General features: G+C 41.7%; 1 protein-coding gene and 1 long non-coding RNA gene across 11 annotated transcripts in view; one reads left to right on the top strand and one right to left on the bottom strand.

Annotated features, from left to right (window-relative positions):
• The window catches only part of LOC131509974 (uncharacterized), a 36,743-nt gene extending 21,521 nt beyond the window's left edge, over window positions 1-15,222 (top strand). Inside the window, exon 2 of the long non-coding RNA XR_009260837.1 lies at window positions 14,937-15,222. This is a non-coding gene — a long non-coding RNA (uncharacterized LOC131509974). The remainder of the gene's footprint in view (window positions 1-14,936) is intronic.
• The window catches only part of FHIT (fragile histidine triad diadenosine triphosphatase), a 1,415,554-nt gene that overhangs the window by 53,315 nt on the left and 1,340,697 nt on the right, over window positions 1-21,542 (bottom strand). The gene's annotated exons all lie outside the window — the stretch shown is intronic.

The following is a 21,542-nucleotide window of genomic DNA, read 5'->3' as shown; positions in this document are numbered from 1 at the left end:
TGGAAAAGTCACGGAAAGAGGTGGGACTGCATGGGATTTAAAGAAAGGCCCATCTCTCCCCTAGATGACCACAACCACTTCCTACTCTTGTTTCTACTCTTGAGCCTCTAGAGTCCAGCATCACTGAACAGTAAGTCAGATCATGTGATCCTCTCCAGTAATAATTACAGCAAACACTTACTGAGCATTTACTGTATGCTCAGCACTGATGGAAGCACATTTCATACATTATTTTATTTAATCTTCACAAGAGCCTTGTGCAGTAGAGTGTAGTACCATCCTCTATATTACAGACGATAGAACTGTAGCACAAAAAGGTTACCTGGCCCAGGAAGCAGCAGAAATCGTAGACAATTGCAGGCATCTTTTCTCTAGAGCTCAGATTCTTAAGCCCTATAACTGACAATCTTGGGCCCCTGTCATCCCATCACACATGGAATAAAATCCAAACTCCCTTCTATCTCCATCTTGCTCTAATCTCTCCCACACTCACCATTCTCCAGCTACATTCTCCAATTGTGGTCCACATCAGGCCCTTTGCACTGGGAGTGCCCTTTGTCTGCAAAGTTTTTCTACTCTCTCATACCCAACCTGGAAGTATCTGCCTGACCTTGATACTCAACAATTTACTTTACTCCCCTAACCACTCACATGATCTCATTTAAGGCCATGGCTCTAAACACCATATCCATGGCTCCCAAATTTGTTTCTATCCTGGAACTCTCTAATGAGCTCCAACCCTGTGTATTCAACAAGTTCCCTGATGAGTGCTCTTACATATGCAGCAAAAACCTCATATTTCTGATAACCAAAAGAAAACACCTGACTAGTACCTTCCCCATCCTATGTCAGTTTTCCTATAAATATTGCTAATCATCCAGCTGGTTACTCAAGATGAATAACAGGAGTTAGTTCTTAGTCTCTGAGCCCTCATAGTCAACTCCATCAACAAAACTGACCTGCTGTATTTCATCAACAAAAAAGACATGCTGCCAAATGGCCCACTTCTCTTCACCTCCACTGTACCATGATCTATTACAAAACACTGTGATAACCTCCCAATTGATTCCCTTGTTTGCACCTGTGCCTTCTTCCAGCTCAGCCAAAGGGATCCTTGTACAACTTAGATCATGCCATTTCCTTTTATAATAATACCCTACAACTCTAATCTCATACCAGGTCTACAAGACTTCTAGGCCACTACCTGCCTTTGTAACCACAGCTCCTTCTGCCTGTTCACCAATGCTCCAGGCCCCCTGGACTTCTTTACATTTTCTGAGCATGCCAAGCTTATCTTAGACTTACGGCTTTCTCCATCCCTATTTATTCTACGTTGAAAATTCTCTGTCCCTAGGTTTCCCGAGACATGCCTCTCACCTTTTAGTTATCAAGGGAAATGTTCTCTCTTTGGCAAAGCTTCTCTGATACCTCTATCAAAATTCATTTGCTCCAGCACAAATACTGTTATCATATTACCTTGTTTCCTCTCGCTATCTGAGATGATGAATGTTTGTGCGTTTACTTGTTTTTGTCTGTCTTTCCCATGAGAATAATCTCTTTGAAGATTTGGGTACGATCTGGCTTCTTGTTCATACTGTATCCTCCAGAGCCCAGAACTGTAAGGGGCATTAAGAGCATTAGTTTAGGGGCACCTAGGTGGCTCAGTTGGTTGAGCATCTGACTCTTGATTTTGGCTTGGTTCATGATCCCAGGGTTGTGGGACTGAGCCTCACATTGGGCTCCGCACTGAGTGTAGAGCCCGCTTAAGATTGCCTCTCTCTTCCTCTACCCCTCTCCTACTCTCCCCTCTCTCTCTAAATTTTTTTCTTAAAAAGATAATTTGTTTAATAAAAAACACCATTTGATTATAAGCTGACAAAATGCAAATAGAGGAAGTAAGATTGAAGACAGATGATGATACTGAGATTCCTATCCTATAGTCAGTGGGGATGGGGAGTAGATAAAGAATAAAAGTGAAGGGAACTTCTAGAGAGTGGAAGGAAATCTAATGCCTTTCCTGTGTTGAGTGTTACCCATGAGACCCTGGGGCTATACAGGTAAACAAACTGCCATGATCTCTGCCCTCACAGAGTGTGTGTTGTAGCATGTTGTTTGACCCCTTCGTCCCTATTTTAGGATAGGGCAGGGATAAGTACTCTATTTTTTATAGAAAGGGCCAGAGAGTGAATATTTTAGGCTCTGCAGGCCTACCATTTGTGTTGCAAATACTCAACACTGCTGTTGTAGTGCAAAAGCACTACAGACAACACAAAATCATGGCTATGTTCAAATAAAACTTTATTTACAAAAGCAAGCAGTGGGTTTGATTAGCATGTGGGCTATAATTTCACAAACTTATAATTTGACAGGCTCTTCTTTTGTATGAATTTCTTTAGACCTATCATATAGAAAAGTAGGCTTTAGAATAATCAGGGTCTTGTATAGAAACATCTAGATTTATTTATTTATTTTTCAATATATGAAATTTATTGTCAAATTGGTTTCCATACAACACCCAGTGCTCATCCCAAAAGGTGCCCTCCTCAATACCCATCACCCACCCTCCCCTCCCTCCCATCCCCCATCAACCCGCAGTTTGTTCTCAGTTTTTAACAGTCTCTTATGCTTTGGCTCTCTCCCACTCTAACCTCTTTTTTTTTTCCTTCCCCTCCCCCATGGGTTTCTGTTAAGTTTCTCAGGATCCACATAAGAGTGAAACCATATGATATCTGTCTTTCTCTGTATGGCTTATTTCACTTAGCATCACACTCTCCAGTTCCATCCACGTTGCTACAAAGGGCCATATTTCATTCTTTTTCATTGCCACGTAGTACTCCATTTTGTATATAAACCACAATTTCTTTATCCATTCATCAGTTGAAACATCTAGATTTATTATTAACCTTAAATCCCCTCTAAAGCTCTTAGGAGACACTGAGTAGACTTGAGCTGTGGACCTGAAGTTCCCATTATTCTTTTGTTTCAGTCCACTAATCAACCAGCTTTTGTAAGAAACCTCACAATTATATGGAGTTGAATGTACTTCACCTGATGAAGAATAACTGAAAATGGCTAAGGAGATGGTGGAATTGCCATAATTGGTAAAGGATAGGATTTCCAGCATCACACCACTGATGGAAAGGAAGAGGATGCAGACTAGTAATTAGTTATCCTGACTGCAGGTTAAGCTAATAACTTGGCGTCACTATGACTTCAGTCAGGGAGGAAAGCTGTGTCCAAGTTTGTAGGCCTTCGTGAAGCATTTTTCATTTAGCTGTTGGCTCATTAGCTTGGACATAAGAAAGGATTTCTAGAAAGAAGATGTCATCATTGTGTGCCATTCTTGCTCTGGGGTGCTTTTGGAAACAACAGCTGTGATCAGAAAATTAAATATTGTTAAGGGAAGAGCGGTAGTTGTTCTGGACAAATACCAAGAGCCAGGCTCCAGGAAGCTGGAGACAACAGAATCAAACCTTCAGGTATGTATGCCATTTCTGGGCTGCTCCAAAGGTTGCCTTTGTGGCGGCTGTCCACCTGGTTTCCAGGGAGTCTTCAATTAGGATACTGAGCTGAGCTGATTCAAACCTGTGACCTGCACTGGCTCCATTACCATTAACACACAGAAGTCTTTTGTTATAGGAGGAAGGCACAGAGGGTATGGATGGCTTCACTTCAGGAAAACATACTTGTTTCAGAACGCCAGTTTCTTCTGTACAGAAAGCAACTAGATTGCCCCAATAACATTAACATTAATACGGAACAACAAAAAGCCTACATATCCTGAACTGGGCGTACTGAGTTAATCTTGCTTCCATACCAAGAAATCCTTAAGGCAGCATGCTTCATCCACGAGGGCCATCTCCCTAATTCCTTTTCCTCTACCTCTGTTTCACCTGGACCTGGATTGCACAATAGAGCCTGTGACCCTAAACACAGCCAGCACAAAACACATTTGTTCAGTGGCTCACTGTGCTCCCAGCACTCAGCACTGTTTAAATAATATGTGAGGAATCTACAAATAGTAGGGAAACTCCCATCCCATCACAGGGCAAGGACTATGAAATGCATGGTCCCAGGGAAACATAGGAATAAAACTGACTGTCATGGAAATACCCTTAGGCAGCAGGCAGGCTGCGGTGTGACTTTCACTTACCATGTCACTGAAGGTCCTCAGCATTCCTGCAGAGTTTGTATTTTTGACCACTATTTCACGGACACTCTTACCACCTCCAATGGAAATACCATTACTCACACAAATCTTATGGTGGGAATTCATCAAGATATACTATCTATGAAGTCTGTGGCCAGTCTAGGATATGATATCTAAGTGTTTAATAGATGCCATCTATATGATTATTGCTTGTCCTGTTACAGATAAAGAAATAGAGGCTGAGTGGGTTACAGTGATCAATCCAAGCTACAAAACGTGTCACCATTGGGATGTGGACCCAATGTATCTGGTTCTTTCTCTATTTACAGGAAGGAATAAGGAAAGTACACTGGTCCATCTTCCTTTGTTCTTTGCCTTCTTAGCTTTAGCCTGGAAGTTCCAGAGCTACCTCAAGATTGCTTAAAATTCTACTCTGAGTACTTTATAGAGTATCAAAAGATAGATTATATTTTTAAATTTTCTATGCTATGTCTCTATGATACAATATAAAGATAATTCTTTGTATAACAGAATATGGATCTCTTCCTCTAAAAAGTCCTTACTACACTGAATGGATGTTCTGATGTTAGTTAAGCCAATTTCTACTTCCCAGGTAAAGACACTTAGGATCTTCAAGGCATTTGGTGGATCCCATTCTCTGGGTGGTGAGAAGAGCCTGACCGAGATGGTATGTAACATCACCCCTTTCATGGGTCACAAACACACAGCACAAGGTTTTCAAAATGTATGAGCATCCTTGGAAAATAAAAGCATTTCTAGGCATATGATTAACAAGCCAGAAAGGCCATGGCACTTGACAGAAAGGATGAGGCATTTCAGAAAGATAAGTCAAGATGCATTTATGAGCTGAATGCATCCCTCAGCTTGCTTGGCTGTGCTACTTGGTTCATAAACCAGGGATTAAGTCAATTTTCATTTCAACTTTTTCTTTCACCTTTAAGCAACCCCTAAGGTTTCCAGAGAATTTTGTTTGACCTTTAGCTAAAGTTCAACCTCTACCAAGTTACCAATTTTGGATGGTCCCTAGGTGATCACTTAAGACAGATTTCACTATAATTCAAGGAAAGGATAATCCCTGGCCCAAGAGTAAACAAAGGAAGTACTCCCAGTGGTCTCAGGGATGGCAAAAGCTATGGATTTAGTCCTGCTAATGAATTTTAGTGGTAGTCTCACTGTGCAATATTGATCAGTGAAGTCAGCCTGGATGCATTTGCTGGACAGTGAACCCAGGGTATTTACCTCCATCTGCTCCTAAATGAGGATTCTCTCTGTGCTCCCTTGTAAGGGAAACTCGAGAAAAAAAAAGATGCAGTCCATGGGAGAAGGTCCTTTGGGAGTTGCCATTTACTTCCACAGTTAGGATGGGAATGTTGAACCCATCAATGGACTTTGGTGCCCAAACCAAGCAGAATATCTTTGCTATAAGCACTTAAGCTCCAAATATGCATTTATCTAACACCTAGCTTCCAGAGACCTCCCAGAAACACTCACAGAGGAAATGTGGAGGGGAGCAAGGGAGAGAAAAATCAGGCTTTTCCAATTTATAGTGAAGAATAGGACTCTGAAGTTGTCTACTTCTTACACATCCTAACTTTGTCTACTAGATCTGCCTGATTCCTAAAGAAGTATATAAAAGTTTTTCAATATGCCTATATGTTTATTCAGAGGGGCTTTTCCCTAAAAATATTTGCTTATGTAGTCAACTACTGGATTGTTGTGTGCACATGATGAAGACAGAGTTGCTCCTGTCCACAGAAGTGAAACAGAGCCTCCAGTTTGCATGAAAGCCCATCCATTCTTATTCACAGACTCTACATTCATTGAATAAAGAGAAATTCAATGTCCATCTCATTCATGAATTAGAACTGAATGTCTGCATATACTATTTCTCTAACTTCCCAAATATGATAAGAACATATCAGCCCCTCTTAGTATCCCAGTGGACTGGAAGCAGGTTCACTATAGAGGAAGATCTCATAGCTTTCTGCAGATAGTTCAATACCATGATGCCTCAGATTCAGCTTTCTGCATTCTTTCTTATTGATTGGCATACCTCAGGCTATTAGGTTTATTAACTAAATGATGATTTGGGGTGTGTCGGTGAGTATACAAGGAGATAAATGTTTCACAAATAGACTCAAAGCTTGCTGGCAGGAGACATGCAGTGATTTACAAAGTATTTATCTTTCTGGCATTCCCCCCCCCCCCCCCCCAGGAAAAAGTCATTATTGCTACCATCCTCTGAAAACAGAGATGTTTGTTTCCTGGGCAGGCTTGGATACTAGCCAAAGCAGTGGGAAGATTCCTGGAATTTCAATACACCTGCTGGGGTGCTCGGCTGAATGAGCTCCTCCCGTGGATACACCTGATCTGCCTGGATACTCACCCCACAGCCTCTCCTGTCCTCACAGGAGCACTCCAGCAGCCCTACGTGTCTGAGAGAGCAGGGCTTGCTTTTGGCTGCTGTCTTCCAACTGGCTGCCCAGTCTTGCGTCTGATCCCAATACTGTTAAACTCAGAGGAAGCAGTGCTTCCTCACCCTCAACCTCCCTCTCTCCCCTAGTGCACACACCTGTAATGGCACACAGTATATTCAATGCAAATAATAGTGTCCTGATAGAAGCAGTTGCCCCTCTATAGCCTTCTTTCTCTGCCATCATGCAACACTTTTTGGTGTTGCCATTGTCCTGCCAGGGGTCCTCAAACTCAGGCACTATTGGCATTTTTGGTCAGTTAATGCTCAGTTGTGGGGGGTCGTTTTGTGCATTGTAGGATGTTCACCAGCATCCTTAGTCTCCACCTGCTTGATGTGACTAGCACACCCCTCCCCACCACTTGTGACATCCACAAATGTCTCTGTACATTGCCAAATTTACCCTGGGCATAAAATTACCATGGTTAAAACTGATGCCGTGCCACAAGTGGGAGATAATGTGAGAAACTGAGAACTTCCCAGACCCCATGAGGAACCCAGAGGCACTACATCATTATCAACTCTCAGGCCTAGTTTGCAGACCTCACTGCAGAGGGATCTCAAAGAACAATGAGACCCACAGCAGGATGTAGGAAGGAGGCCTGGGGAGGGCAATAAGGATGAGTTGAAAGATTATGGATTCTTGGCCAAAAGCTGGTAGACCAGGTGGACTGACCTGGCTTTTTCTAAAGGTCTAGAGCCACATCATTTAGAAAACATTTTGAGTACCTGCTATGTCATTCACTTAATCAATCAAGAAGCTTTATAGATTTCTTTTTCTTCTCTCCCTCCCCACATTCACTTTTCTAGTTTGCCACTGTCTTCTTACCTCTGGGTTCTTCCAAAGCCTCCCTGCATACCCTTTCTTCCAGCTTGCTCTTCATGGTCCATCCCTGGCCCCCACCCTCTGCAGGTGAGGGGTCTTTCTGAAATGCAAGTCAGACCATGCCAACCAGCCATCTGCTTGCTTCCCTGGCTTTCTAACCTTTCAGGATGAAATCCAAACTCCTTAACAAGGCCTGCAAAGCCACTCATTTCATTATCTCTTTCCCTGCATTGCATGCAACTTCATGTTCTCACTCCCCTGGACCACTTGTGGGACATGTTCCTTTGGAGGTACACAGGTGGTTTTAGGTCACACAGAGTCATGACCTTAAAGCATGCAGAATCTCACAGTGATTGTTTAGTTTCAACATCCCCTTTTCCTTGTGCTCTTCCCAGGACTGTGCTGAGTTTGATGCTCCTTTGTCCTTCACACCTGCTCTAAGGCTTGATGATCTCCCATTTTTTTGTACCAGAAGAGAACAGGCCTCAGGCTCAAACAGCAGCATCCCGATGAAAGTTAATAACACCGTTTTATTTTTCATTATGTTTACTTTTGTAGTTGCCTTCTATTTATAGCACATTCTACCACTCTTCTGTTACAAGAATGATACAGCCATTTCTTTTTCCATGAATTTTTTCAGGTAGAAAAAGGAAGTTGATTTGAAGCAACATAAATGACAGTAAAAGTGGTTCCTATACATGGCAGAAACTGCAATTACTGGCTGATATTTGGGAAATAAGGAGGTATTTGAATTTGTACCATGCTCTTTCATATCCCATATTCACCTGTCTCTCAGACAGGCTAAGAACTAGAGGCAGGCAGGGACAGGAGGAACTGGATTGTTCCTTGTAATCATTCATGTGTCCTTTGGAATTTGATGTAAATGTCACCCCACCAAAATCTGAGTCAATGCCTCACCCATGTGCTTCCCTAGCACCCTGGACACCCCTCATAGGCTCCGACATGGCACCTGTAAGTTCTGGGCTTATGTCTGTCATCTTCACTGTGGTTTCCAGTGTCTGGTAAAGGCTTGGCAGAGACAAGATGCCAAATAAATATGTCTTGATTGGATGGATGAAATGGAGAGAAGCACACAATCCTTTTCAAGCCAGCCCTGGGTCTCACCAAGAGAAAGGCAGAATGAGGTGACCAGATAATCCATGTCAGTGAGGATATGAACCCACCTCCCTGGGTGACAGACACAAAAGAACAGATGATGTAAATTACTCGGGGTGCAACTTCCATCTCCCCCTCCATTGTGAGCATGAGAATTTGTAGGTTGCCCCAGCTGGGTCTAGTGCCCAACCGGGGAACATAGCAAAGAACATACAGAAACCAACAGAACATAAGCTTGCTTGTCCCTAGTCTTTCTTTCTACTGGAGCTTTACCTTTACAAATTTGTAGCACTTGAAGGTATGTTTCCCCAGCCACTTCTGGATTGTAACAATTCCTTTTTTTCCTACTGACAAAATCTGATACTTAGCCTGGAGCACTTTCTTGCCAAGGAGAGAACTGTGGCAGACTTGTGACGCATGATAAAATACTACCGTAATGTGGAATAATGCTTTGAAATGTTGCCAGGGTGAGTGTGTATGCAGAATGATTGAAATCGCCTGCAAATACAAATGGTAGCTCTGTGGCTCATCTGTAACCTCAAAGTAGGAAAACTGAGATATTCTTTTCCCTCCTTTGCAATTTGCACAGCCTCTTGTTGGAAACTATGGAGATTATGCCACTGAAAGTAACTGCCATGTTTACTCCACGCACAATTTTTACTAACTAATACGATATCCCTGTATACTCATTGGTCTTCTGAGGGTCCCCTGATATTTTAAGCTGTTGTGTAGTTGTTGTGAATGTCTCATTGAAGTAATCATGTATCCAAACCCAAATTTTTATAGGAGGATGTGGAGGCCATTTGTGCAGTGCAGAAAATGACATCCACTTTGTCTGCCTTAGAAATAAAGGCTTCATAACCAAATGGGATTCAGTCCCCACTATACTTGCCCCAGCCCCCACATAATGGTGAATTCAGTGGAAATGATCAGTAGGTTGGGCTACATGATTAGAAGAGCCACAACTGTGGGTGTTTGCTATATGTCAGGCATTTTGCCTTCTTTTAGGTAAACTGCATAACATCCAATATAATTAATAGAATTAGCTTCATTTTGCTGTTGAGAAAAATGAGGTTCACAAAGGATAATTTGCTTAAGCTCTCACAGACAATAAGTGTCTCAGCCAGGATGGAGCCCTAGGTCTGTGTGATTCCAAAGCTTGAATTTTTTCTATGATGAACAGTGTTGAACTAAAGCCAGAACACTGCCTTCTATGAGTTGAGGTCAAACCTTTACTATCTGTGGGCTTTGGACATTACTAGCTGGTTGTCAGGTACCCATAACTAGCTGAATACACAAATCAATGGGAGGTTACTCATGAAGAGCTAGTAGCCTAATGAGAAATTTCTCATGCGCAAAAGCTGACCAAGAGGTAGTAGGAAATTCAAGCCCATTTCAGAGGCATCTGCCTCTTTATAAAAAGTGAAACCCCATTTTCTTTTGCTACAAAGGGACAATAAGAAAATCCATTCACTATATCTTGATTACTTTACTTGTTCTAAGACAGTTACTATGGATTAGGTACTTCCTACAAGCCATAAACCACATGCAGCACTGCATGAAGGATAACATAATCCTTGCAACCCAGTGATAGAGGCACTATTATTAGCCCCACTAGACAAGTGTGGGAACCGAGGGTCAGAGATTATGTATCTTGCCAAGGTCGGTCAGCTCAGCTGGGATACAAACCCAGATTCTCTCATGGCCAATAGAAGTCATATACATAAGAGTGGGGCATTTTGCCTTGATGGAACCATTTTGATAGCTATCCTGATGGTTGTCAGTCAATTCCCTGGGGCTTCCTGGAAATGCAGGCACTGTGTCCATGGCTAAAAGCACTCCCCTCCCCACCTTACCCTTGCTCTGGGTTCCAGCCCACTGCCTTCTTTCAGGTCTTGAAATTGTTCCTTGGTACCCCAGAGCCCATGCACATGGTGCTCGCTAGCTGGGAACACACTTCTACCCCCTCCTTGTGTTGTTGTCTGCTCTCCCACCTTCAGATCTCAGCTCCAGGGCCACCTGTTCAGAGGAGCCTTGCCTGCACCTGTGACTTAGTAGCCTCCTTCATTATAGATGAGCACTTTCCTTCAGAGCACTTCTCTGAGTTGGACCCTATTTGTTCAGATGGATCAGTGTGTGGGGCTCCATCTAGACTCATGCTTGTGTTCACAGCATTCAGCCCTGGGCCCGGCTCAGAGGAGCCTCTCACAACCTATTGGTGGAACAATAGGCACTCTGACCTACTAACCATGTCTGCTTCCCCATGTCGATGAGGTGCAAGCAAGGGAGGATGGCAAGCCAACTGACAGTGGGGTTGCGAGGCTAGATCTCCTCTCTGTTCAAGTAATGTCTCAGAATCATGTGCTTTGCTGAGTTAATTTTTACATTTCTTCCCCCATCTCCAAACAGCAAGTAATCTTGCAGATCAATGCCTGGGACCAAAGAGACTTATGGAATGTTAAGATTATGCACATAAACGTACCAACTGTGACAGCCACACTGAGAAGAATAGTAATATTGTACCAAGCGATAGTTTATCAACCTTTGCCACTTATGAAATTCACAGCCAATTTAATTAAAAATATAACAGCTCTGAAAGCTGCTAAAATGACTATGACAACAATCAATCATTTTGTAATAGTGTTGAAGATCCATTAGGGACGATGCACTGGATGCCAACTTTTTTTAAGCCCAGATAGTAGGGGCATTTCATTCTGCACAATTAATGTCACTGCATTAAAATATTGACTATCTATAAAGAAGAAAATACCAAACATCTTTATAACCCACATTTTTTTATGGGCAAAACTTGCTTAGAAAGGTGCTTTGAATTTATTTGTTATAAGCTACACATTTCACATTCAGAAAATTAAAATGGTTTCTACTGACTAACTCATTTAATCATTTACTTGATTTAATGAAAACCGCTATGCATTTTTCTCTTTCTGTTGCTAAGATTAATGCTTTCTGTTCATTAGCAATCAAATATTGCAGGAAGGTTTACATCTTATTCTCACTTAACTCACTGCCTTTTATTTCAAAAAATTCTAATAGAATTTAAATGGTATCTTTTAAATCATTTGGGAATTTTTCTCCTAGTAACTCACTTTGTCTTGTGGAAGACACATTGCTAGCTTTGACACTGAGACATTTATCCCCAACTTCCTTTTCGAGTCTCTCTTTTTTGGGGGGGATGGTGGGGGAAGGAGGAAGTATATATATACATATGTATATATATATATACACACATATACACATATATATGTATACGTACATATACATACATATACATATATATGTGTGTATATACACACAGATACACACACACACACACACACACACACACACACATATATAGGACAGGGAGTCAAGACTTCAGAAAAAATTATGTACCTAGCTTCCAGGGCCCCTAATTCATTAATGCATCAGCAACGTTGTAGTATCCCTTGAAATTCTGATTAGAAGGGCTCTTTGATTTATTAGTGGGCCTTTATGAGCTACCTTGGAAAATGAACCCATTAAAAATGTTAACCATAAGAAATCTGGCTTTCATTTAATAAGGAATCGAAGCCACTGGGTACAAGAGAATCCAGGCAAACATGCCACACTTCTGCCATCCCTCATAGAGAGGCTCCCGTTGCAAATGCCATTTCATTACAGCTGTGTCATCTGCACATGTGGCCTCATATCTGCTCTCCATTTCGATTTTCAGGTGTGTACAAATGGGCAGGTAAATTCCACTTGAAATACCTACAAGGGCAGATTCTACAATGGAATCTTTTTTACGATCAGGATGGTTACAAAAGAGTATAATCAATTTCAATTACTAAATAATAGAGTCAGTAGTTTAAGAGCACCATGCCAAGTTTTCCATTCCTATCAGGACAAAAAAAAATGTTTGTTGACCCCCAAAATGCTTGACAGGAGGAAATAACAAAAGTAGATGATGGTGTTTATACTGAATGTAGATACAGTGGTTTAAGGACTTTGGGTATAAAAATATAAGCATTCAATTGGGAACACTAAGAGGGTAAGGACAAAGGAATCTTTTGGGTAGTAAGAAAATGATGTATTTTAAGGTGATACTCAATAAGCCATCTAAGTACAGGAGCAGACGTGTCCCTAAGTTTTACTATTTCAACGTGTTTTCTGCTTTTCTTGTGTGCATGCATGCATACGTGTGTGTAAACGAATTTATCTGCCTTCCTCACTGCGTTATGTGCTATTGATTGGTTATGGGAGAGGGACGTAAGAATCTTCTTTTCCATGTTATGGTTCAGGAAACTGAAATGCAAGGCATAGGTATACTTTGACACTAGCATAGTGATCTTTCCTTCTTAAGCACTCCTAAGGATAGCTGTTTTATCATTTGTGCAATTATTAAGTGCTTGTCACTGTTCTAGACTGTAATATACATGAGAAGCACAGCAGCTTCTGTCTTGTCCATTACTGCAGCTCCAGCACTAACTTGGCTGGTAGATGCTTTGTGAACTTCTTTTGAATGAATGAATGATTTTCCCAGGTCATTTACTATTGGAGCATTAGCCAAAGCAGGAATAAATTACAGGTTACTCTCCTGTTCTATTTGTGACTTTCTATTTACCCTGTGACTCTGTTCAAATACCAACCCCTCTGGGACGCAATTCTGAGCTTTCTCCCTACTTTCCTGGGCTCCATTAATGCTTTACACCCATCCCTCTGTGTTTTGCATACACAGCTTTCCTTCTGCAATCTGTGTATGGCACCCCTTTCCCTTGTAAGAAACTATTGTATTCTTTGTGCTTGGGATGGAATTGTTTCTACATGGCCTCACACATGGACTCAGGATCTAGATCTGGTTGCTCAGAGCACCCTATCCCTCTGGCCATGGTTCCTGGTTCAGCAATGGGTATGTAACTCAAGTTGGACCAGAGTTGTCTGTGCAAAATTTTAATAAGCATTGCTGGGAAAAACAATCGTTCCACTATAACCTAATAGGATGTAATCCTAATTAATCTAATCTAATGTGAACTGCTGGTATTCACATTACCTTCCTTGGGAAGAAGCTGTGTGAAAGAAGTAGAGAGACACGAAGTGACACTGCTTATGCTTCCAGATCCAGCCATGCCTGAATCAACTCTACCATTAGAATTTCAGTTACATGAACAAATAAGTCCTTCCTCCTTCCTTGAAAGAATTTTGATTACTGACCATGGCTTCTTGAGAGCATGGGCTAACTCCCTTCTATATCCCCTGCCCTTAGTAAAAGCTTGTTGAATGATAAACCAGCCTACTTCTTAGGGCAAGGACATCCCCAGGTGTTTGGGGAGTAAGACTATCAATAAAAGCTAAGGGGCTTTGTATCTTTTGGATCAAACTCTCATAAAAGAAGGAAGAGATAATACAGACACTCTGGATGTGGAGGTGTCAATGTCAATTGTAAGAGAAAGAGTAAGGTGCTCTGCCAGATAAAGAGGATCTTACAGCAGCTTATAATAAGACAGTGGGGACCATGCCACTACACAATGGATTTCACATTTTGGCATTCCTACAGTGACTAGGTCTCAATAATTATGCCAGGATTTCTGTGGCAAATGGAATTAACAATCCCACATGCTTTGGAAATGTTAAATTGTTAATAAGCCCCTTAGAGCTTTGCTTCTTCTTTGAACTCCATGACTGGTTTTGGGCCACAGACAAGTGTACTAAACCATCTCAATTTGAGCTGGTAATTGAGGGCCTCTCAAAGCCTGCCCAGAAGAGAATGTCTTCCACTGTGAGGAGAAACAGATGCTATCGACGTTTGATTTTTGTTTTTAAATCTAAGGCTTGGCCTTAGATTTGATCCAAAAGATACAAAGCCCCAAGAAAACGTGCTTCTGCAACTATTTGGAAGGTGAAGGTTTCAGGTACACCCTCCCCATTATCCAAAAATCTACACTTGTGCTAAGCTTAAGAATCACCCAGACCTGAATTTAAATCCCAGATTTGCTACTTTTTATTTTTATTTTTTTTGGCTGGAGGACCTTGATAATTTAATATCCATGAGCCCTTGCGTTCTCATGTATAAAGCCAGACTCTATGACTTTCTCACAGATATTTTGTGAAGATTAAATCAGATAACTGATGTTAAATGCTTAGCAAGAACCTGGTACATACTAAGAGCTCAATATGCATTAGCTATGATTGTGATGGCAATGATCATTTAAAGCTTTTAAGCCAAACTTTGCAATGCTGAGTGCCTTATTAGCCATGAATTAACATCTCAAGTGTATCTGTCCACCTGTCATCACTTCTTCATGTATGCTCATACTAGCATCATGCCAATTTCCCTTTATTTCTGAAGCATTTATTCTTTTTTGTTTCTCTAGGTCTGAACTCCTGTGAAAATCTGATCATGTCTGGGTGAGGAGCCCTTCTCCCAAGCTCCTGTAGCAGCTTATGTGTTTCCCGTGAACCCACCATACCTCTTTCCTACCACACCATGATCGCCCATTTACTCATTTCTAGAATCTTCCTGATTACAAAGGAGGCTCTGGGAGGTCAGGGACTGTATCTGCCCAGATCACCATTTTATTTCCCTTGCTTAGCTCATTGACTGGAAGATAATAGGTGTTCAATATTTACTGAATAAATAAATGAAAATCATAAAGCTTTCCCCTGGCCCCTTAAATATTTCTCCTATATTGCAGCTTTTGCATCTCATTTAAGGGTCTATCTGGGGACTCCAGCGTAAGAACTTCTATTTTAGATGGTCATTACAAACAAAGAAGGGGAATTTGCAGGCTAAATAAAGAAGCAGCCATTCTTCATTACAGGCCAGAAGGAATTTGCACATCAAGTGTCTGTCTCCAGAGGGGAAGGGCAAAGCTGGTGTTGACACGGTGTTACAGATGAAGGGAAGCTGTGTCCAAGTCCCTCATGTGCCTTAGATGACAAGGAGAGCCAGGCCTTGCCCAAGGTCACATGGCTAGTGCCAGAGATAACTGGAGCCTTCCAGCTTCCAGAACAACACTCACCAAACCCTCCCCTCCCCACTCCTATGCTGCCTACCAGAAGCACAGTCATTGCAAGAATTCAGTGAAGGCTTCCTTCAGAGCATGGCCAGAGAATAATTTAAGGAAATGCAGAATTTACACGACCTTGGTGAGATTAGGGGACAGGTCTTTCCAAGAAAGATTTGATTCAAGTTGATAAAACCTTCGGAGGGAAGTTATTGCCTTGCTGCCTCATTTGAAAGAGGAAACCTTTCTATTTCTTTGTCCTTTATGGGGGCATAACTTCAGAGAGAAAAAGACCTGGTGCTTGAGAGCAAGCCCAATGAAGGCAGCAATCCTGTTTTCTTCCTCATTCAGGTTCAGCAGTGCCCTCAGCCCTGGCCTGGCCCACGAGAATCCTCAAGAACAAGGCAGATACAGGCCACAGCACTTCCCAACTGCATTTCACATTAACATGAACCCTTGGTGAGCATGGGACACAATTCTGGAATCTATTAATCTCACTGCCACATATGCAGGATGTTTCAGATGAGCTCAGCCAGAGATCTGCAGTATTGGTGTTGTTTTTAAATCAGGAAAAAAGAAACTCACACTCTCCGTCATGTCAGATGCTCTATCAGATAAATATCACACACAGTTTTTTAGAGAAATATTATGTGATTTGAGAACATCTGCAATTCTCTAGAACATACTGTTATCAGAATCTGACTTATACTAAATATCACACATCAGACTTTCCTTCAAAGGTCTTGCACTAAATTTGTCCACTGCAGCACAAATGTCTCCTTCTGAAACAGTATCAGACAGAGTTAAAATGTGTCAGCTCATTAGCATTACCACAAGTTGATTTCAGATGTACTCATGTTATCAATAACCGAGTTTTTTCCTGTTTCAGAAATGATGAGTACAGAAGAGATCTCCCCAATTGCTACTTTGGTTTGCAATGGGTGTTACAAATTCAAGACATCATTTGTTCTTAGATTAGCATGAGCGCCACCCCACCCCACCCCCACTATTTACAGGGTGCAGAGGAAAATACCAGGTGCTGTGTTAAGAACTTTGCAAACTATCATGTCCTCAACAGTCCTCTGAGACAGCTACTATTAACTTGCATGTCAGGGCACCAAGGCCTAGTGCCCACATGACATGGTTTGTGGGGCACATTTATTGTGCGCTAGGCACCCTCCTATGTGTTTAATTATATCTCATTTCATTCCACCAAACACTTTGAAGTCAGTGCTGTCATAGCCCCTGGATTACAGTTGAAGAAGCTGTCATAGGTCTCCAACTCAGTCCTAGTTTACTCCCAAACTCATGCACACTCTTTCATTTGACAATATATGTGAGGGTCCTTTTTTGGTGAAGTTAAATCTCCTGGACTCTATCTTCCCTCTCTGGATGATCTTGGGTAAGCTTGGGTAAGATTAGTTAATCTTCCTGTGGCTAAGTTTCCGCCTTTGTAAAACAGCATAATAACAGTAACTACTCAGAAGGTTGAGAGAATGCAGTGAAAGCACTTAGCACAGTGTCTGGCATATAGACATTACTCAGCAGACTGCAGGTATTGTTAATGATAATGACAACAGCTCTTATTATTTTTATGAAAATAACGCTACCTCAGAAAGTATATAGCGATTAAAACAAACCAAAACAGCACAATGAGGGTGAATTTAATTGTGTGTTAAGAACTATGTTCAAAGAGATGTCCCCACCAAGAAGAAGAGAGCTCCATTCAATCAGAAGTGGCCGTAGACCCTTATCTTTCTCAGCGTTGCCCGCGGGGGTGATACCCCTCTCCTACGCTGCATCACTGCCGTTCTCAGACCTCTGACAAAGCCCAAGATCATTCAAAAGAGGATCAAGAAGTTCATCTGGCACCAGTCAAAATGATATGTCAAAATCTAGCACAACCAGAGGAAACCCAGAGGCAGTAACAGCAGGGTATGAGGAAGATTCAAGGGCCAGAACTTGAGGTTTATGCTCACAATGTCTCTTCCAAGAACAAAGCCATTGTGGAAACAAACCCAGCTGGACATCAGGGTCACCAATCCAATGCCAGGCTATGCGGTGAAAAAAAATAAATAGACAGCTTATGTGCACATCTCATTTGTGTTAATAAAACCATAAAACTGCCATCTGGCAAAAACAAAACAAAACAACAACAACAACAAAAACTAAATGGTGACTGGAAGGCAAGCCTTCTCTTTTTAGCTCCAACGGGTTTATATACCTATTTCCTTGCAGGAAGCTGTGCATTATTCAAGTTTTGTATGACACACAATGAACTTTTCTTCATTTCTGTCTCTCTCAGAATCTCTACTGAATGTCCTACCCTGTGGTCCTTGTATATGTTCCAGTCCTTGGCTGTGGGGAGGAGGTGGGGACAGGGAGCCACGCGTAGGAGTGTGCACTGACAGCAAGACCTGGTTTGCTCTAGTTTGCATTCAAGACAAAACTGTCTCTAGTGACTGGGTAGGTGTTGCTGTGGAGGCCAGCCACAATGTCTCCACTCTGTGCTCAACGTGCACTGGGTTGGGTTGCTCTGTACTTAATGCTCTCTTCTAGGTGTCCAATAAAAAAAAACTAAAATCCAAACCCCTTACCCTGGTCCTGCATGATCTGGCCCCAGCCTACCTCTTTCCTTCTCCCCCAAGACCTATTCTCAGGTATCTCTTGAACACACGGGACTCCTTCCATCCTCAACCTTTTGCATCAGCTTCTCTCCCTCTGCTTCTGTTTCACATTTTGTTCCCAAGAGTCTTCATCATGGATCCTTCTTCTGCTGGATTTCCACTCAAATGTCAGTCTTCAGGGAGAACTTCCCTGCAACTCCCTGAACTAGTGAAGCTATGTCTATCCAATTATTTTCTTCATAGTATCCATTGCTACCTAAAATCATCCTATTTATTTGTGAGTTTATTATCTGTCTTCACCGGAATGGAAATTCCTTGAGGGCAGAGAGCAGGCCTGCTTCGCTTATTGCTGATTATCTTGTGCCTGACACATAGAAAGTGCTCGATAAATACGTGTAGAATGAAAGAATGAAAGCCTGACAGAGCAATCAATAGAGTCAGGAGCTGTGCCTTTTCATTCTAATTTACTCCTCCTCACCAGCTATATGCCCTGATTTAGTACCGTCCTTACAGAGTCTTGGGATTTGGTCTGCTAACTAGGACTGATAAGTTTCTCCTTTGCTCACAGGATTTCCTTGATGAGCAAATGAGATTCATATGTATTTGTCTAGGAGCACACTTTATAAATTGTGACTATCAAGGATACAAAATAGGTTTCAATTCCCATGTCAAGTCTTAGAAGACAGGTTTATCTGAAGCACAGGCCCGAGATAAATCCCAGATTGCGTGGCTCAGTGAGAAAGGGTGCAGCAATCGTTTAGTGATGTCTGCCTTGGAACAGGGAGAGGGAATTAGGGACAGGGGTGTCACTTATTTGCTATCTGTGCCAAAGAAATGTCAAATATTAGAAGGCAGAGATTGATAATGTACAAACAGCTTCCTCACACTTTCAATAGCAGTATTTCTGGACAGTTGGGTTTGATATTTTACTCTCTTCCCTCTGTGCTATTTCAATTTATTTCACTGACCATATTAGTTTTGAGCTAAAAACTCATTTGTAAAAACCTCCTCAAAGGTTCTATCATATATTTAATATCATTGTTAAAATGCATTTTATTTTAATGTTTATTTTTGAGAGAGAGAGAGAGCACAAGCAAGGCAGGGGCAGAGAGAGAGAGAGAGAGAGAGAGACAGAGAGACAGAGAGACAGAGAGACAGAGAGACAGAATCCAAAGCAGGCTCCAGGCTGTGAGTGGTCAGCATGAGGCTCAATGCAGGGCTCAAGCTCATGAACTGTGAGATCATGACCTGAGCTGAAGTTGAACACTTAGCCAACTGAGCCACCCAGGTGCCCCAGTAAAATTCTAAATTATTTGTGGAAGTCATCCCAAGAGACAAGCATTAAGAGCAAGGAAGCAAAAGCTGAAGTTTCCCATGTAGGGCAGTATAACTCACCGCAAAGTATCCTTTTGGTATTAGAAGTATCTTAAATAGTGAAAGGCAAATACGTTCAATGAAGCAACAGTATCATTGATATTTCCTCATATAAAGGGTGTGTGTAGTTCAGGAACTCTCCTTTTTTACCCCTTGGTAACCAACCATGGCACTCCCTCTGATGCTGCTATTACATAATTTTGAAGGCGGTGAGACAAATTTTAATTCATTTAATAATTAGGTCAATAAAAACCATTATAGCTGAGAGCTCCATTAAAAGTCCATAATGTTACCTTAATGGGGGAAAAACTAATATAGTTCTGTTGGAATTTTTCCATGAAATTAATATTAGAGAATTTTAGTGGGCATCTTAAATAGTTTAAATAGACATTTTTATTAACAGAACTAATCATGGAATTAAAACAAATGAAAATTGTTACATTTGCGATGATAAAGTACCCATGTTCGCAGGGTTTTATCAGGCCTGTTCCTGTGAAGAACATTTACTATCACAAGTATATTAAACTTGCCTGGAAAGCTGCTCATGGCCCTTCACAGCTGCCAACCTGTGTTTTGGTGATTGCTTCTTGAATACTATGGTTCCATTTCTTGGAGCCTCTCTGCTGGGAAACATTTCAAAGCAATAGCCCCCCAGATGAAAAGGCTTCTCTCAAGTCTTCTCTTTGATGTATAATATTAACCCCCTATAGGGGGTTAAGAGCTACTACATCTGAAACTGCTCAGAAAGACCTAAGACACAGAAGGGGTTGTGTCTACACTGCCCACAGATGTTTGATCACCTCTGTGTCGTTAGCTTAATCACTCAAGGTCGAAATCAAGGTGAACTAAAGTAGACTTAAGTACAGGGTTATGTGATTTGGGTAAGTTTTGACCAGGAAAGCTAGATAGTGGGAGGGAAGAAGATTAAACCAAAGGCTCAATTCCAGGGTGCCTGGGTGGCTCAGTTGGTTAAGCATCTGACTTCGGCTCAGGTCATGATTTCGTGGTTTGTGGGTTCAAGCTCCGCATTGGTCTCTTTGCTGACAGCTCAGAACTTGGAGCCTGCTTCGGATTCTGTGTCTCCCTCTCTCTTTTCCACTCCCTGCACTCTCTCTCTCTCTCTCTCTCTCTCTCTCTCTCTCAAAAATAAATAAACATTAAAAAAAACAAAACCAAAAAACCATGGGCTCACTTTCTGGTCACATGAATCCTATGATTCTGGGAGTTATTCAAACACACAAGTCTCCATGTATGGCTGCATCATTGCTACTTAGATACTAGCAACTATTTTCATAATCAAACATACCAGATAAGGATTCAAGGTGATCAATACTGACCAAAGGTCAAGGCTACAGACATGCTTAGAAATATTATACATTAATGGACATTGGCTGATACACACACACAAGTAGTGGCTGGAGTATGTGAGGACATGCAAACAGCATGGGATTTTGGAATGGGAAACCCTGCATTTAATCTCAGCTCTTTTGCTCCCAACAGCATGACCATGGGCAAGTCAGCTAACCTCTCTACTATTCAGTTTCAGCATGTGGAAAATGGGGATTGATGGGGTTTTTGGTGGTTGGAATATTTGAAAGAGATTATGGATGAAAACTACCTACTGCCATGGCCAACAGAGACTAAGGGTTATTCTTTAGTGGAAAGAGAGACCTCTCAACATGCACTGGGGCAATTCAAGGTGTTCTTTCCCAGACACATTTAAGGTATAAATGGGAGGCCTTGTCTAAACCCCAGCTACACTGGTGTGCTCTCAGCAAGGCTTACACATGGCCAGCCAGGCTAATTCTAAATACCAGAGGAAAGAGGCACATCTTTGCAATTCCTTCATTTCCTTCTCTAGGAAGATTCCCATGGATTAGAAACACTAGGAAATCTATGAAGATATATCTATTTAACTCAGTTCTAAATGGTGTCTGTTGGAAAATGTCATTCTATGGTATAGGACTCTTCC

This window comes from Neofelis nebulosa, chromosome 4 (assembly GCF_028018385.1).
Source record: "Neofelis nebulosa isolate mNeoNeb1 chromosome 4, mNeoNeb1.pri, whole genome shotgun sequence".
Taxonomy (NCBI): Eukaryota; Metazoa; Chordata; class Mammalia; order Carnivora; family Felidae; genus Neofelis; species Neofelis nebulosa.
Note: the sequence above shows the minus strand (reverse complement) of the source record. Positions and strands in the feature narration are given on the sequence as shown.